We start from the raw sequence: 18,887 nt of genomic DNA on the forward strand, positions 1-18,887 counted from the left end.
CACCTCCCTCCTCTTCTCGCTCCCCTTCGACGCTCTGTCGCCTCAGCCGTGGTACTCTGCGCAGTTTTGTGATCGATCACTCCGCCACGCTTTGGATCGGCGCTTGAAGCGAAGGGAGTGCGCTGGCGGAATAGAGGGGCTCGGGCGAGCTGCCGGCGGCGTTCCTGCTCGAACACCTTGCTTACGCTCCCTCCATTCTTATCCATCCTCGAGACCTCTTCCTCCCTCACCCCGTTCTTTATAGGGCTTGACTTTCCAGTCGGACGCTTCTTTTGTGCGTCTCGTGTGGAGCCCGCCGGTGCTTCGAGCATGGTTGTGCGAGCGCGTGTATGTATGTGTGTGTGTGTGTGTGTATTCGAGCGTGTTTGCGGATCCCTGCACGCGTGTGAATTTTGGGTCATCATCGTCATTACCATTTGGAAGCGAGCAGGCCTACAAACAGGACAAAACAGCAAGGTACAAGTGCGCTGACTACCAACTTAAAAGTTTATTTCGTGAAAGGTGCTTTGTGTACCCAGTCGCTGACCTAGTCGCGTTATTCAATCATCATCTTCTTCACCATCATCATCATCATCGTCGTCGTTCGTGTCACACTATCAGGCCACCGGTTAGTTCTGCGGGGTCTCGCAGAACTGAATACCTTAAGCTGAAACTGTGCGCTTGATTAATTTTCGGCTTCGTATAGTGCCCTATTGAGGAACATGAAATTAAACACGACACTTTTGTTTTTTAGGAGGCCGTATAGTAGTGGCTCTTAATGTGCAGTACCCACGTAAAGAATTGCTCACTGAGACTATAGGCGTTAAACGGGAAAGCTACTCGCTGCATGTCAAAACCTGATATTCGAGTCCACAGATCAGGAGTAACTGTAGCCCAGAAATTAATTTGGCTTCGTTCCCTCTCGTATTTCTGGCAACAGTTCGTCAGCAATTTGGATCCCTTTCTCCAGTTGTAATTGTCGCTATTGTTTTTTTTTTACACACGTCGCTGCATGGGGCCCGTTTCTCCATTTCCAGCGACACAACTATAAAGTGCGAGGTTCACGATCAAGCGAGCGCACGCGAATTTTTTGCGTTGTAACTTCATGGTGGCGTCGGCGTTCTGGAGGATCGCGAGTGAGAAGAGATGAGGGCGAGGGTTGAGGGGAAGAAGCGTGCGTTACGCTTTGCTTCACTACGCTTCATCGCTAGAGCGGCGTTTCGAATGGCGCCCGTTTTAATTAAGCGATTCACGAGAATTTCGAAAAGGACTCGAAAGAGCACCCGATGAAGGGGGGGGGGGGGGGGGGAGGCGCACCCACGTGTTAACGGCGGGGTGCACGAGAACGTGGCGCCGAGGGAGGTTTGACGCGGTAGGCTTCACTGCAGTACGGCGCTGCATGCAGGAGAAGTGTGAGTGCGGAACGATGGAAGGGGCACACAGAAGAGTACAGGCTCGGGCTGGTTGGTAATACATAGTTACAATACCGCTTGTCCTGTCTAGTCTTTGTCGATCGTACTTCCCGCGCTACGCTCCTAGTGTAACTATGGGCATACAGGCCCTGTTAAAAACAGTCCGCCGTACCTTGGCTTGTGTAAGTGATACGTCCGAAAAAAAAGAATAAGAGGGAGAAAATTGGCTCCGCTCTTCTTTATTTTGCCCTTCCTCCGTTGCCATTTATTGCACGCCGCCTCGGCCTTTTCTCTGGAAAACGCACGCTTATGGAAATCGACTCAAGTGGCGACGGAACGATAACACTATTTCATTTCGTCATGGTTTAAACATGAGCTAGATCCCTCCACTTTGTCCTCGGCGTAGCGGTTTTTTTTTTCGCTTCCAACGTATTAATTTTCGGGGATTCCGTGCCTCGGTTCGTTCCCTTGTATCAGGTGGAATGCGGTCGAGAGAGAGAGAGAGAGAGATGAAAAAAAATAAGTGAGTTAAGCTTGGTCGGTTTCAATCTTTCGCAAAGCGCCGGTCCGAGGGTATATTGAAAGCCGCTTGCTCAAGATTGGAAGCTCGTGCCGGAACACCAAGCGCCTCGGGGTTTTAAAACATTAAGCCGGGCCCCCTAGGATTACGTAATCTTCGTTACAATATCAACGCGTTCGTCGTTGGTTATATTGCGGTCTACTCCATCGGGGGGCGTGCGTGGCGCACGCCTCGCGACAGGGTGATAGCGACCCATCGACCTCCGCCTAGGGGCGTAATATGTATATATCTATATATACATACATACGGAGAAGATATAGATCTCAACGAAGGTGAAATTTATGTGGCTGTCGAAAGGCGTGCACTTACCAGATATGTCACGTTGGCGCCGCGCTGCTGAAGAGCGTGACCCTTGACCTGGAACTCCGAGCTGTCGCGCTTCTTTGTTTTCGTAGTGCAGCCGATTCCATAAAAAGCGATTTCGAAGAAAACTTTCAACGGAACAAGCCTTCTTTGGCATCTGCGGGGGGGGGGGGGGGGGGGTTACGCGTGCGAGAGGGCGATAAGGAGAGTTGATGCGGCGGTATCGACGACTCTTCAGGTGTCCGCGCAAGCTGCCACTTGTCGCCGAGGAAAAGCGATTGCGAACTTCTGAGATAAAAGTTAAATGTGATGATGTGAACTTCTGAGAAAGCGTCGTTTTTCTTCGTTTTTTTTTCTTTGCGAATGCGCGCTTACCTCCCCCTTCGTTGGTTTTACTGTGCTTCTACGAAGACGTTGGTCGTGCGTCGGTTTGTTGCTTGCCGAGAATTCGGCAACCTTTCTTGCGACAAAAACCCTCCGAAACAAACAAACAAAGAGCCAATGCTTTAAAAAAAGCGCACAATTTGCCACGCGGTGTATTATTTAAATAAATTCGCGCAGTGCTTCGTGTACAAGCTGCATAACTGATCTGTGGAACTTGCCCACCGTAATTAACTCTTGGTAGTCTGTGGGCTGGTCTCTCCCTATCCCGGCGGCACCTCTTAGCACAGTTTCTCGTGCGGCTTTTGTTCGTAGACGCAGCCTCAGAAGATAGCGAACATGCACTGTAGAGGCGATGCCGGAACACTCTGGCCACTTTACACGCTTTTCGGGTGCTGTACCCCAGCACCAGAAGGTTACGGAAGGGGTAAAGACCGCACCAGCCTGAAGCCTTTGGAGTGAGACTTCCTCCGCCCGAGTTGGTGGAGCCATAAGGTGGTGGTGTCTTGCGTAAAACAGGGACTCGAAGGATTTGCAAACGCACATTTTTTCTTCTCCTTGCACATGTTGCTGCTGTCGTTACGTGTTTATGCTTATCAATCGCCGTTTCAGGTGCGCATCGACTAACTGGTGCTGCCAAAGCCTTGGTCTAGACTCGCGCCGTGGCGTGGTAATGGGACACAATCGAGCGTACGCTGGGCGTATACGGCCTGTCGCCACCGAAGTCTTGGCGCGTATCTTCGTGTTTTAGAGCACAGCCCTCAGGCGCCCGCTCCTGCGTTTAGCGTCGGCGTCTGCTCTCGGCGGCGTAATCGAGCGAATGAGCGCAGCGAAGGATGAAAGAGCGAAGGCGGAGTGCAGCGAGTGTGAAAAGACCGCGAGAGCGAAGAGAGCGCGAGATGGAAAGCGGAGGAGGAGGGTATGTTTAAAGCGTGAGAAGAGAGAGAGAGAGAGCAAATGATAAAGGAAAGGTAGGGAGGTCAAGGAGGACTGAGCCCGGTTGGCTACCCTACAATGGGGAAAGGGAAAAGGGGACGGGAAGATTGAAAAGAATAAAGCGCGAGAAGAAAAGCGTGCTGCCGCGCAAGACGGGCTCTGCGTCGACGACCGCTACGAGATGGCGCCACAGTAGCCAGCCGTCGTCTGTTCACCGAAGGCGTGCTGCGAGCGCGTCCACAGATGCCATATATATGGAAACAAAGCGCTGCATGAGTGGGGGTCCGTCTGCTGCGTCTGCTGTGAATCGCGCCCACGCTTCACCCACACGTTGTCTCTCGTGATATCCAAATTAGTGAGGTAGTCGCGCCACACTTCACTCTTTTTTCAGTGTGCCGCACGAGACAGATGTTCGGCGCCAAGAAATATATCGTGAAATAAATACACGTATAGAGCCGCGCTTGAATTTCGCATTAGGGAGAATCGTGACCGTCGGTGAAAATTTCCCCCCACTTTGTTGCGGGAATAGACATACGAAATAAATGAGGTTTCAAAAATGACAGGAACCAGTGGAAACACTAGCTGTAACTTGCTATCGCAAGTAAATTTTTTTTATGGTACATCTCGCATGTACATACGACGCACCAGTGTCCTCATGTAAGAGACATTACAAGCAGACTTTACAAACATTATGCATAACTCGCCGTAGAAGGTCATGCAAGAAACCAAACAAAATAAAGAAAGAGCACACAAAACAACCCAAGCCTACTGCATGATTGCTGTCTCCAGCTACCCGCCGTGGTTGCTCAGTGGCTATGGTGTTGGGTTGCTGAGCACGAGGTCGCGGGATCGAATCCCGGCCACGGCGGCCGCATTTCGATGGGGGCGAAATGCGAAAACACCCGTGTGCTTAGATTTAGGTGCACGTTAAAGAACACCAGGTGGTCAAAATTTCCGGAGTCCTCCACTACGGCGTGCCTCATAATCAGAAAGTGGTTTTGGCACGTAAAACCCCAAATATTATTATTATTATATTGCTGTCTCCAGCTATCGTAGATAATTCCAGTTTGACGGGCAGAAAGAGTGGACCTGAACTCATAATAACTGAGCTACCTAGAAAGTATGTGATCCGTGATCGTAGACAGCTAATGGATTTTTGATCTCTCACTATCATGCCCAGTATTGTCTGTAGCCTACACGCCGCACGTCTATAGACCTTCCGTAAGCAAAAACAAAGAATCATGATAATAGGGAGTTTTAGAATAGGGGCCCCAATACTTTGGGGCCCCAAAGAGCTTTGCGGGTGTTAGCGTTGGGGCACGTAGGACTGAAGAGTTTTAGAATAGGGTTTTACGTTTGCGGATACCGTCTTGCGCTGACAGCGCCACTACGGCGTCAAAGAAAAGCTATTAGAAATAATTAAATAAAATGTACCATTTTGTGATAGGAATAATAACTTTGACTTGCATGTATTCGCGTTTAATTACAATTTAGAGGTTATTCTGTAAGCAGCAAGCAATTAGTTGCGCTTAGTTTTGAGCAAACCAACTTTACTAGCCTTCACCAGCCAAGCTGAGCCGTGTTAGGCCTACGAGCCATAAAATCCACAATCGAATTCAAAATCAGCGGCGTCTAATGAGTCAATCTTCACAACACACGCTCGTTGAGAGAAAGCGATAACCGCAGTCACTTCTCCTAGCTTGCGAACTTCACGCGTTACCGCGAATCGAACCCAGTTTTGTGCTAGGTTAGAGCCGTCGCTTCGATGGGTGCCGCCATGTTTGCCGACGCAAAGTTTTTGGGGCCGCTATTTGGGCTCACGCTAAATCGGTGAAATAGCGTTCCCAACGCAAAACCCAAACGGAGTTTGCGTCTTGCGCATGCGCAGTGGCTTCGACGCTATTTCTTTGGGGCCCCAAAACGTTTGGGGCCCCTATTCTAAAACTCTCTAATATAATTTGTCCGCATTGTTGTTTAACACTTCAAGCTTGACTCTATACATGGACGACACGACAGAGATGTAGGGAGGGATATTAGTATTGTGGATGTCTCTTGTCATTTTATAGATTGTCTAAAGTTACCCTGTGCAGGGGAAAACAACATATTTCAGCAACAAATGAGCACCGAGCTGATGCTAGAACCTTTTATAAATGAGCATTCTTCTAGTTCTAGTTCTTCTAGGGGTGGGAGGGGGGGGGCACTGTGCGCGTCGCGCGCTTTGTGCTCGACAGCTGTCGCCACGTTCACCTTTCGCGAAGCGAACCTTCGTTGTCTTCTTTTTTTGGTCGCGCGAGTGGCCTTAGTAAACAGTCAGTGATGTAGTAGTGCTGTTCTGTCGCCGCTCGTCGAGTGGTTGGCCATCACGTGGGATGAGGGAGCGGCGGAGAGTGGTTGCGACCTTTGTCGCGCGACGTGGCACGAGGCTGTCGGCTTGGACACTGTTTATCCAGTGTTTATTGCGCGCTTTCTATGCCCGGCACCATAGATAGAGGCCAGTGATAAGGGGCGCTTTCAGCGCAGGCGCGGGCTTGCTCACTGTAATGACGCGTAGGCTTTCGGTCATACAAGCTCGCGGTGGTCTTGCGCTGCGTGCGCATTGCAGAAAAAAAAAAGAAAATAATCCGAAGGAACTACGCAAACGAAGGTACGAAAGCGTAATCTACCAACTGTATGTTCTTTTTTTTAGCGTGGCGGGCGCATGATAAATATTTGGGGATAAGTGGATCATGTCAGAAGCGTCGCGAACACTTCAAGTAAAAGAGACTCCCCCTAGGGTTCGTGAAGACGGGGAAAGAAGGTAGTCGTATTTTCGCCAGAGCGGTGATACATCGGTAGCGATCGCAAATTATTAGACGTCAATACGAAGGAAGCATAGTCAGTTTATTGGCCGTGTCGTATAGAATTGTAAACATTCGCTAGCTCACTAAATTAACAAGCGTGGTGTCACGCGCGCACCGTGAGGAAGAGCGGCAGCAGCAGTGAGCGAAGTGCTCGTCGTGCTGCATCTCGCTTCAACGCGAACTGCGCGGCGAGAACGCAGCGCCGACGATGGAAGCCATCAGCCGTCAGTGTGCCTAGACTCTCTCTCTCTCTCTCTCTCTCTATATATATATATATATATATATATATATATATATATGTATATGTATATATATATATATATATATATATATATATATATATATATATATATATATATATATATATATATATATATGGAAAGAAGAATTATAGGTGTACCGTTAAGGGATAAAAAAATAGCAGATTGGGTGAGGGAACAAACGCGAGTTAATGACATCTTAGTTGAAATCAAGAAACAGAAATGGGCATGGGCAGGACACGTAATGAGGAGGGAAGATAACCGATGGTCATTAAGGGTTACGGACTGGATTCCAAGGGAAGGGAAGCGTAGCAGAGGGCGGCAGAAAGTTAGGTGGGCGGATTAGATTAGGAAATTTGCAGGGACAACATGGCCACAATTAGTACATGACCGGGGTAGTTGGAGAAGTACGGGAGATGCCTTTGCCCTGCAGTGGGCATAACCAGGCTGATTATGATGATAGTCGAGGGACTCCGCAGCAGGTGACGCGTTATGTATCGCTAATGTCTGAAGCCTGCGCGAAGTGATTGCGCTACTATTACTTTGGAACGGACGCAAGTGGCGCAATCATTGGCAACGCGTCTCCTGTTGCGGAGTCCGTCGACTTGCCCCGCTCACAGCGATGAACCGAGCAGGCGTTCTTGACGGCGCGCTTTATTTTTGGAACCGCAACCCTTCCGTATGAATGCGAAAGCGTGCCGTTGTTGTTAGCGGCACTGTTTGCACCCATGCCGGGCGCTCTTGCGTGCGTGAATGGGTCGCCCCTGTTGCGTAGTGTGCGCGTCCCCGGCTGGAGGTGCTCCCGGATCTCGTTCCCTGGCTGGTACCCAGGAGTCAGTGCCGTTTTCTCGAGTATTTTTTGCTGGCGTTCAACAACTAAAGAGAGAAGATGTCTCACGGTTGAAAGCAGCTTAACAACAACTACGTCAACAACAAACAATGATCACGAGAAGAACACTATAGTAACAACAATGATAAAAAACGGTGAAAAATGTAAGCTTGTTCGGCTTAAACTGCAAAACATTCTTTTCTTTCTTATTTAAAAAAGAGGGAAGTGTCTATTTAGAGTCGCATATCCGAAAATCCCAAATAAACTTCTATACAACAGTAATGATGATAATAACAAAATGAACAGAACAACTACTAGTGCATCACGCGATTGTTTAAGCGTTGTGCAAGAGGATTTGATGAAATCCTCTGTATCACGTTACGAGGAGATTCGCACACATTCATATATGGCTGCGTTCCGGCGAAATGAAAAAAAAAAGAAGAAATGAATGAAAAAAAAATTTAAGTATACGAACACTTCTGTTTTCGGATGTGGGCTCACTGGAAGGTTACCACCAATTCAAAATGGACCCGCAGCCTCCACAACTGCGCCCCCCGAGAGCCCGTGTTTAACATTTCGAGCGTACTAACTATTAATTAACCATTAATTACCTCGCGAACACGAGAGCCACTCGCCCGTTTGCAACTACGCGAGCTAACAAAGAATCAAACCACTTAAAAGAAAACAAAGTGACATTTTCTCTGACCCTGAATGCACGTCTCCTTACGTTGTTGTGCGTGTGTATGTTGCTCCGCAGCTACCGCATAGCTTTAACCTATAGAAGTGCACGGTCTCTTATTTCGAGATAAGCGCCACCAATTTGGCCATGGTCGTGCGCAGGCAAAAAAACTTGCGCGGGCACTTTTAATCACTTCCCCGCACACCCAAGCCAGATGGGAACTTCATTAGTTGTTTTTTTTCCTTCATATATACCTTCGTTTCACCATGGCTGTCTCGACCGGAGAGAGGGCTCTCATATGCTGGGGTGCAATATTATTAATGAGCCTGCCTTAACCCCGACGAGAAAACCATTTGCGCCGTTCGTTTATTCGCACCGCACATTTTTTATTTTGTTTGTTTCTGCATTGTCGTTTCGCTGCGCGTTCTGCTGCAGCACTGCAGGCCCGCTGCGTTCCCGACACCGAGGAAGCCGCGTCGCTTTATCGCAGCCTTCGCCCGCCCGACTGCGGTGGCGGCTGAGCGAATTTCGCGACTCCGTTGGTGTTGTCGTTAGGGAGTCGCAATCGTGCCGCCTCGTTTTAAAAGCGTGCAATGGGCGCGCGCCAAGTGTATATGCGTATACACAGGCGACGCGTCGCGAGCGGAGTCCCGGAGACGCGTTCGCGCGTCTATAGACCTTTTTCATCCGCGATGTGGCAGCAGTGCGTTCATTACCCCAGAGAACTTCCGGTCAGGCATTTTCAAGAGTCCAGTTAGGCAAGAAATGAGAAGTAGTTTGCCGCATAGTATGCTGTAGGCACATATTCTTGATGTTTTCAGATATAAAGAACGTGCTCCATGCGTCGAACTCATGTACGGGCTTTTCTTTTTGTTGCACTTTACAATACAATTCTTTGTCAAACACTCCAACTCCCGAACAAAACTAGTGCCAGCTGGAGGGTCTTGTAAGTTTATAGGCTATTGTAACTTGCGTTGTTCCTGAGGGTTTAACCGGAAGTCTTCTGGGAACTCTGTTAGCGAGAGCATAGAGTTTCTCACTATATTACCTAGAGGGAAATATGGCGCTGCTGCGCTGTGGTAAGCATGGGAATGCCGGTATATTGTGGATGCGGATTGGCATCGTTCTCTGAGAGACAGGACACCTTGTAGGCGCACTTGGCAAGCACCGTTCCGTCTGTCGCAATGATTCATTTTCTACTAAAACAGCACGTAAAAAGCTATTTGAACTTTATTATTGCGCAAAAACATGTTTTGTTTAACTACGAGAACGTGTTATAACACGTACACGTTAACACGTGTACGATTATATGTTACGTAATAAGTATCAGCGGGCCGCTAAGGTTGGAGGACAGACGACAAGGTTCGAGCTCGCTTTGAAACAATGTGTCGTCTGTTCTTGCTTTTGTTCGCTTGGTCATGCATAGTGGGTAAGTAAGGATGTAATATGCGTGAATGGAAACATTTTATGAAGATTTTACTTTGAGAACGCGTTATTTGTGTAGCCGTATCCACGTTTTAGACGAAGCGTCGTACAACACCAGCCAACACGAGCCTCGCAGACACATATACCGTCATTCCCATGACGGCACGGCGCCCCCTTAAGAAACTCCCATAGACGGTGGCGCCAGTTTTCCCTCTAGGTGTTATAGTGAGAAACTCTATGATTGAGAGATCCAGCTTTTGCGTGACGCACGCGATACGCTTTACCGCGATACGCGATGCGTTGAACCTGTAGTTGATTAGCGTGGCGGCTCTGTGCCTCCGGTTACCGTGATTGCGTTGCAACATGGCGGCGCCAGGACGCCTCCGCGGGCCCGGCCAGCACGTGGCTTCGATTCGTATCCGCACTCGCTGCGTACTTCACATCACATCACTTTATTACGTTAAAGACCCTCGTTTAGGGGGTATTACATACGGAGTGGGCTAACCCAGATGAAGGTTACAAATAACGTGCCAGCGAGAAATAAACGTTAAGCTCAACCGTCACTTGCTCTCATCTCGCGCAGAGGACGAAGCACCGCCATCTGGTGGTGCTTCGTCTTGCTTCGTCGTTTTGTCTTTACTATGGAGATCAGCGCGTTTGTTTCTGACGCTGCTAAATACCTATACAGAGGCGGTATACCGGGCCAAGTCGGTATACCGTACCGAGACGGTATACCGGGCCGAGACGGTATATACCGGGCCGAGACGGTATACCGGGCGGAGAAAGCGGCTTGGTTTCCAGCTGGGCCGATGGTGCTTGAGTATTAGTGTTGGCGGTACGTTGGCTACATGTGAAACGCTTCGAAAGCCCAATTCCTCGCTACCTAATTAATATACTACGCTCCGGCATACGGTACTACGCGAGGACGGCATGCTAAAACGTTCATACCTCGGTGTGTCTGCTCTGGTGAAGAGATGTGGCGCTCGTGTGCTGCAATGGGTCTATAGCGTTTCGCGGTAACGTATCGCGCGATGTTAAAGCTCACTTACGTGAATCGCGCCTCGCAGCGAGGCGTTTGATCGATCGCCCGCGTAGAAATATAGAGGCACGATCGAAAGCGGATACGAAGCACATGATACGTTCGCGATCGTGTTCTCTTCGTTCCCTTCCTTCTTGCTAGGCTGACTGACTGTGTTACCCGTCCGTTTATTGCGGTGTTGTGACCGTTGTGGTTTCTTCGAAATTGTGGTTGTGGTTGCTCCGAGAAAAAAAGAAACTGGTTGCTTCGAAAGCTGCGAAATTCCTGCCAGATGTCCCTCTATAACGGTGTTTTACGGTTACCAAACTCTCGCCTAATAGTCTACGCCAGGGCTTCGCGGCCCGTGGCCGAATATGCTTTACGTTGCTACGTGTGCGATGATAGCCGCGAGTGCGGTGATACCAAACGTAGACTGCCTTTCCGCAAGCCAAACGTGTATCGTTTCCGACAAAAGAAGTGGTGCCCGTGTGGCTCTCTGAGAACTTGTTTTTTTGGTCCTCGCTGGTTTTGAAGTTTGCAACCCTCGCCTACACGAACGTCTCTGGTTGTTAAAAGTGCCCCTCACCTGTGGCTCCGATAAGCGCCTTCGAGGGAGCGTATATATTATATATATATACCTCAACAATTCCTAAAACGGCTTTAGTAATATCCGATGTACACAAACGAGTGAAATATTGTAAGGCCATGCGGCGAGGATGGAGGCATGGCCTCCCGTATAGTAGAGGCCCCCTCTCGTTGCCTCGACCAGGCGACCCCAGGCGACACGCCTCTCCCGACTTTCTTTTTCCATTTGAGAGCCGAGAGCTCACGTGACTTTTTACGTCATCTCTACCGCATTTTTTTCTCTCCCTCCCTTTTTTTCTCGCTGCGCAGCACGTTTCCAGAGATCTTTTTTACATGCTCGGCATTCTGCGGCAATCCTCCTAACCTTGTTTGGCAATTCTGCAGGTTACTTGCACGTTGCACGCGCCAGGCGTATGACGTGGATCCCCCATGCGTGTGATGTCTTTCTGCGTGTGTGACGTCTCCGTGGGCGGTAAAAGCAACGCCTCCTACAGATAGCACGAGGCCTGTGCACTTTCAATTATGACGTCATGCTGCTAGGCTCGAAATTTCGGTGGGCAAGCCCAGCGAGACGAAAGCGGTGACGTCGAAATCACCGCAGCCCACTCGGGAGCATCCCCACTCGATTCTACGGTGGTCGGTCCGGGCAGCATGACGTCATGGATCGGAGTGCACAGCCCTTGTGCTATCTAGGAGGCGTTAGTAAAAGTGACTCCTCCGGTAAGAAGGGCGCGCTGGCTGATGTCTGAATTTTCGGGTGTTTTTTGCGGCGTTACACCGGTGTGATAACTTGCAGACGTGACTGTCGCCGAGTAATACGCGCATCGCACTTGTCCGTTTTCAACGGGCAAACCTGGTGGGGGCGTGATTTTATGCTATAAAGGACATCTGTTTCGGTATGGAAAAGTACAGAAAAACTGCAGCCGATACATTGGCTGTTGGCATTAGGGGATCATTCGACGGTATTATCGCATGCCATTAAGAGGACTCGCTGCAACATAAAGCTATAGCTAAATAAATCAACGACGGTAAGATGGAAATGCCTATCGAACTTGTCTGTCAGATGCTCCAAGTGTATTCGATGACAGTGTTTACTTTTCGGTATTGTGTTAACACCAGCGAAATTTACTAATTCCTTGCCTTACATATATATGTCTTGGCACCTCCAGTTTCACATGTTCTTGTGACGTTACGTATCATTTTTCACCTTTCTAATTAAAGCGTAACTTTGTATTTAGTCATAGACGCACGAAGGCAATGAGCCTCTGAGCAAACCAACAATAATTGCGAATTGCTGCATTTGTCAACTGCAGTCTTTTGAATGATCAGTTCGCAAAGCCGCGATGTGATACACATGTTACTCACATTGCTTCGCTGGCTGAACTGCTGTATACGAGCAGCTCCCGTAGTAGAGACTGTAGTCACTGCGGGGTTTTCACCAAAACTATTACAAAAGCTATCACCGTCATTCGGCTATCCTTCGGCGCCAGGACGTGGTCACGTGAATCCGAAATTTCTTCAACGTTGCCGCCGATTCTATCGCGAGTCTTGCCTAATCAGACTGCGCGCGCCATGCCAATACCATTGCACATGCCTAGAACGTCTACGTGGGCACCAGCAGCTACTCTGGAAAATACTACGTGGAGATGCGCACAAACAGCCAACAAACTTGGCCCCAATGGGATCAAGTTCGACGGCCCTACGGCTAAGCTCGCCCGTATATCTTTGTGGCCTGAGTGTTTGCTCGTCTCCCTGGACGCAAGGTTGGTCCAACAGAGGGTTACATTCTTAACTGAACACGTGACATTCACGTGTTCGGCGAGAACGTTCGGGAAATTTCGGAGAAACCCCTCCTGCGCCGAGCGACAACTGTGCATCCGTCATACTCAGATGAGAAGCGGTCACCGACAATAAAAGAGTGGCTAAAAAAAAAGTTAACTCGTAACAATAGGAGCTCAGTGTGGCGTTCCTCTTGCTCTCGCAACTGCACGTGATAGGAGCCAGGCAACGGCAGAGCCTGTTGCCTCCAATGCGCCGTTGGCATCGCTGTGTAACATCGCCACCGAGCCAACCGAGCGCGCTTAGCTGCATAACCGCTCGAGCGTAGCGCCCCCTGCCCGAGCTGCTTGCGTACAGCGCGTGACAGGACGTGGGAAATACCGGCCGGAACCGGTCCCACGAACCCGGCAGTTGTGAGTATAGTGGTAGGGGTTAGGTTGGGCGCCGGCAACCCTGCGCATCCGTCATTTCCCAATCGGACTGGGGCTCGCGACGCGGAACGAATGGCCGGAATAACTTAGAAGTGCGGAGTGACTGCTAACGAAGGGAGGGAGCGTGCTCATAACGCTTACGCCTTACTTTAAGCAACATATATACCATAGCAGCCTATACCGCGTGTCCCAGCTAATGTTAGCCAAGCCGCTTAATTAAAAAAAAAGGGATACTTACAAGAAAAGCCAAGCTGCGAGATGCAATTATAAGACCTACGACGTTCGGTTGTCAGAACGCTGACAACCGAACACCGCATGACTTAAAGATCATGTATCGCACCATGTTTCTTAAATATTTTTTTTTTTCGTTGAACGGTTTGGCTGACGCTAGCTGGGACACCCTGTATACACTCCGCGCCTGCCGAATGGCCACAAAACTGTCGTCGCCTATGGAGGCAACACCTAGGTATAGCATGCGTACCATGACACAGTCAGGGGCCCGACGACAAACTCAGGGTGACGACAACCTTTAGCAGGGAAGAAGTTTGGGCGTGTTGGTGGGATACATACAGACTGGGATACATAGCGCAAGATATGTCACGGGGACAAGCTAACCTGTCCTGTGTCCCTGCTTGTCCCTGTGTCATTTTTTTGCGCTATGTATCCCAGTCTGTATGACGACAAACCTTAACGGTACCCTATCAGGAGACAGGGAGCAAAACTCGACGCGTCCTCTACAAGCGGCGATGCTCGTGTGTTGCGGTAGCACACGATTTCGTTTCGAAAAAGCAACTACTAGCAAAGCATTTACGTTTAACTCGTCGCTACCACTCGCTTATTGATGCCTGCGAATTTCTTTGTCAGCAGCGAAATAGCGAAAGTTGCGTTCGAGACCTAAGATAGGTGGCGCCACGCACAGCCATTGTTACGTCCCAACACCACAAAGGCGTTAATTAGACGTTTGCCACGAGGCAAACACTCACTCATCCATCAGCGTCTGTCCAGACGTCAACGCAGCGTGGACACCGACTGTTGACGGGTCCACAACAGGCCACAAACCCCATCACTCACTGACAGCCCGAACTAATGATGAAAGGGGGCCAACGTTAAATGCTACCCAACAACGACGGCGACCCTGGATTCGCAGGTTGCTGTCGTGCTGCATATTCCATACTATAGGGCTTAGGAGGCGGGGTTACTGCGGAGCGTTGCGCAAGCATGGGCGAGGTAACGCAATGGATTCGAAGATTGTGATTTGCTGCTATACAGTATTCAGATTCCCTAGTCGACTCGCCGAAGGAAGACGACAGTATTAAAAGGGTTTAGAGCAGCGGGACAGACGGTACTGATGTGAACTCGGAAGTTTAACCTGTTCCTGCAGGAAGTGGGCTTCCGCAACTGGAGCCGTGTAACTAAGCCAATAAACCCTTTTTTCCTTCATTCCTACTACTGGATGTATTCGTCGATGGGCTTGGTGGATTCCTTGCCCTAACGCCACACTAAGCCGCAACGCCGTATAGCTTCAACGGCGGCCGCGTCTCATCGCTCTGTGAATGACCCTGCAGACACAGAATATGCATTCGTTAAGTGGGGTAATGTGATGAACAACTACAAATAAAATAATAAAAAAATGCAGAGACCCCTTCTCGTACCTGATCAGAATCAGTTCATTCATGACAAAAATAGGGATACTTGCATGATAAGTATGTACAGAAGGAGGTCCCGTAGTTATATACTGAAATGGAAGCTTCTATAGAAACTATAGGCATGACCACTATAGGCATGACGGGCGCGCACAGGATGTACACCGTTGGTCATGCGTCCGTTGAGGCCATTCTATAAACCCTGTAGAAATTGTGCTCCCTATACTGGGTGTGCATATTCCACAAAGGGGTAATCGTGCTTACGATATTTCTTTTTTTTTTGTAGCACCGTGTCCCTTCGATTTGGGGCCCAAGAATGTCTGAGATGCCGCGCACGCCAGTTTTCATTCATTGGCTGAGCGCTGCGCGACGGGCAATTCTGGGCAGCCCTGGACGACCATTCGAAGAGAGCTACCCGTTGTCCTGTACTTCCCTGTCAGCAGCCTCATCCGCATCGCAGCAGACGTTTTTATCTTGTGCATAAACGTATTCCCCTTTTCTATCGTGCGTGGTTACCGGAACATTTAATGGCAGTGGTAGCGCCATCTTGGGGCACTGTGGTTGATTACAATGCGTTATAAATGTTTTTGTTATATGCGCGTTCTCGCTGAGAGAAAGGGACTAGATCTGAATGATTATGTCGCTGCTTACTGACTCTTTACGCCAGCAGCTTAAGTAGAATAGGTCTGATGACTGCAACAATTGATTGAAACTTTTATTAGAAGGGATGGCCCGTGGCCTAAGATAGGGGTAAGGGATCAGGTGAAAAAAAAAAAAAGAATGCCTGCCTTCTTCGAAAAGGACAGCAAAGCGTTAATTCTTCTGGTGGCAACTGCTTGCGGTGCGACCCAGTCTCAAGCGAGCCCGGTAGCGTACCATGACTGCAACAATAGCTGCGCCATCCAAGCTTAATCTCCACCCCTGAGATGGCGCCTCGCCTAGCTGCAAGCCTCACGCTATTATTCCCTGAGCTGCGATAATTACTTTGGCGCGCAGGCTAGAATAAAACTCTAGTGTTCTCGTAGCATTCCTTGTCACTTTAAATGTACACTAAACAGTAATATTGAGTTAGCATGTATTGCTATACCTTAGTAACTTGCGATTCGCTGATGATATTGCCTTGCTTAGTAACTCAGGAGACCAATTGCAATGCATGCTCACGGACCTGGAGAGGCAAAGTAGGAGGGTGGGTCTAAAAATTAACCAGCAGAAAACTAAAGTAACGTTTAACAGTCTTGGAAGAGAAGAGCAGCCAGTTTACGATAGGTAGCGAGGAACTGGAAGTGGTAAGGGAATACATCTACTTAGGGCAGGTAGTGACCGCGGATCCGGATCACGAGACTGAAATAATCAGAAGAATTAGAATGGGCTGGGGCGCGTTTGGCAGGCATTCTCAGATCATGAACAGCAGGTTGCCATTATCCCTCAAGAGAAAAGTGTATAACAGCTGCGTCTTACCAGTACTAACGTACGGTGCAGAAACCTGGAGGCTTACGAAAAGGGTTTTACTTAAATTGAGGCCGACGCAACGAGATATGGAAAGAAGAACGTTGGGTGTAACGTTAAGGGATAAGAAAAGAGCAGATTGGGTGAGGGAACAAACACGGGTTAATGACATCTTAGTTGAAATCAAGAAAAAGAAATGGGGGGGGGGAGGTCATGGGCAGGACATGTAATGAGGAGGGAAGATAACCGATGGTCATTAAGGGTTACGGACTGGTTTCCAAGGGAAGGGAATCGTAGGAGGGGGCGGCAGAAAGTTAGGTGGGCGGATGACATTAAGAAGTTTGCAGGGACAACATGGCCACAATTAGTTCATGACCGGGGTAGTTGGAGAAGTGTGGGAGAGGCCTTTGCCCTGCAGTGGGCGTTGCCAGGATGATGATGATGATGATGATGATGATGATGATGATGCTACGTTACTCTTATATAACAGCAACTCGGCCACTCTTACATTGAGAGAAGCATTTTCTTGTTAGACAAGAAAATACGCGAAAAAAAAAAACAAGAACAGATGGCGACATCGCCGTAACGTTCCCGCACTAACTCGAGCTGACGTATTGAATCCTAATAGCGTCTGCCTGGTCCTACATTTAATACTTCGTCGATAAAGGACTACATTCAATAACTCGGGACGTTACGATAATTTTGCTGCACCAGAACACCTATATTCCGAGGACATACACTTGAGGACATCAGTGACGTCACACTGACTTACTGACGGCGGTTCGCGCTCACACTTCAGGGAAAGGTTGGCCTTCGTTTTCCCAAGTCTGAATAAAACCGTGACGTAAGGTTTCACTAAGGTTTCGGCGCGAAATGAGACTAATTACGAAATTTCGACCTTCCTTTTCGCTTGTAAACTTATTAGTGCTAAATTAACGAAAATACAGCTTTTAAAGAATGATTTATAAGTCTACGCTAAATTATTGCTTATCTGTAGTGTTTATTTTATCAGATTTTAATGTGTGCGTGCGTTAGGCTACGACATTGAGACCGTGGGCTCATCAGTAGCCAAGCTTCGCATATTCGCGCAGTTAATAAGCAACAAACAACTAGAACGAGAAACTGAGTTTCACGATATTCGCATATCAAGCTACGCCTCTCTTTGCCACGCTGCGCCTCCTTGCCTTCACGAGTGTAAGGGCAGCTTTGCAGCGCTTCGATTTTCCTGCGCGATTTTCTTTCCGCCACCCGCCGCCGCAAGCTTTAAAATTTTGCCTCGTGTCGTCCTTTCGGCGGCTCTTCCTTGTTTCAGCGAGCCACGTATACGGCGGACGATCGCACTGAAAAGAGCAGGAGCTAAGAACGAAAAAAAAAAAAAAAGCTCGGTGACAACTTTTGCGAGCGCGTGCCGTGACATTACGCTTTCGGCGCCTGTCACCGCGGCGAAGGAGGACCCGTCCCTGCCCTGTTCCGGCAGGTGTTGTTTACGCGGTCGACTCTGCGATGTGTCGCGATTATTATTTTTTTTTTTTTCGTTTGGTCAGCCAGCTGCTGTCCTACGGCCTGCGCATTGTTTCGGGCTCGTGTACGCCTGGAAGGAACACGTGGACAAGGGCTGACCAGGAGTTCATGCGACGCTGCGAAAAAAATGCGGGGCGGGCGTTACCTGCGATTATACCAGGTCAGAGGAAATTTGTCTGTATATATGTGCGCGTATCCGCCACATCGACGGAGAGACGCGTTGATTGGAAGAAATGTTACTTTCCTTGCGCGCAGATGTAGTGCTGCCGTAAGGCTTAACGCGAAAATTGAAGACGCATATATAGCACCTTAACCTTAACAAGCACTGACTATAAAAACTGATACGTCGAGTGTGTTGGAAGGACGCATTATTCTAGGAGCATTCTGTTTTTACTTCCAACGCGAACTCGATCGCCCGACTAGCTATGATTCTTCAGCATCATTCGATCTTAGGCGGTGAAGCAAGAAATGCGCTTGAGGCGTGTTCGAACTAAGTAGGACAGCGACTGCGCAATTGTCGTAGCCCTAGCAAACCGCCAAGCTACCTCGTGCGTTTGTTGCATAGACTGATGTTTCGATTCTACACCGCACCGGTCGCATTTCGATGTGCCCCAAAGCCGGGAACGACCACGTACAGATAAAATGTTTCAACACGTTCTTTTTGCCTCTGAAATCAATCAATCAATCAATCAATCAATCAATCAATCAATCAATCAGTCAATCAATCAATCAATCAATCAATCAATCAATCAATCAATCAATCAATCAATCAATCAATCAATCAATCAATCAATCAATCAATCAATCAATCAATCAATCAATCAATCAATCAATCAATCA

The 18,887-nt window shown here is 48.8% G+C and overlaps 1 protein-coding gene across 3 annotated transcripts in view; it reads left to right on the forward strand.

The window, feature by feature from the left end:
- The window catches only part of LOC135914564 (uncharacterized), a 502,153-nt gene that overhangs the window by 269,984 nt on the left and 213,282 nt on the right, over positions 1-18,887 (forward strand). The window contains exon 1 of one of the 3 annotated variants that reach the window (XM_065447472.2): positions 18,129-18,207. The exons of the other annotated variants lie outside the window; for them this stretch is intronic. The gene's annotated coding sequence lies outside the window, so the exon portion shown is untranslated. Of the gene's footprint in view, positions 1-18,128; positions 18,208-18,887 lie in introns of those variants that run through there. 3 annotated transcript variants of the gene reach the window in all.

Source organism: Dermacentor albipictus, chromosome 6 (assembly GCF_038994185.2).
Source record: "Dermacentor albipictus isolate Rhodes 1998 colony chromosome 6, USDA_Dalb.pri_finalv2, whole genome shotgun sequence".
In the NCBI taxonomy this organism is placed as follows: Eukaryota; Metazoa; Arthropoda; class Arachnida; order Ixodida; family Ixodidae; genus Dermacentor; species Dermacentor albipictus.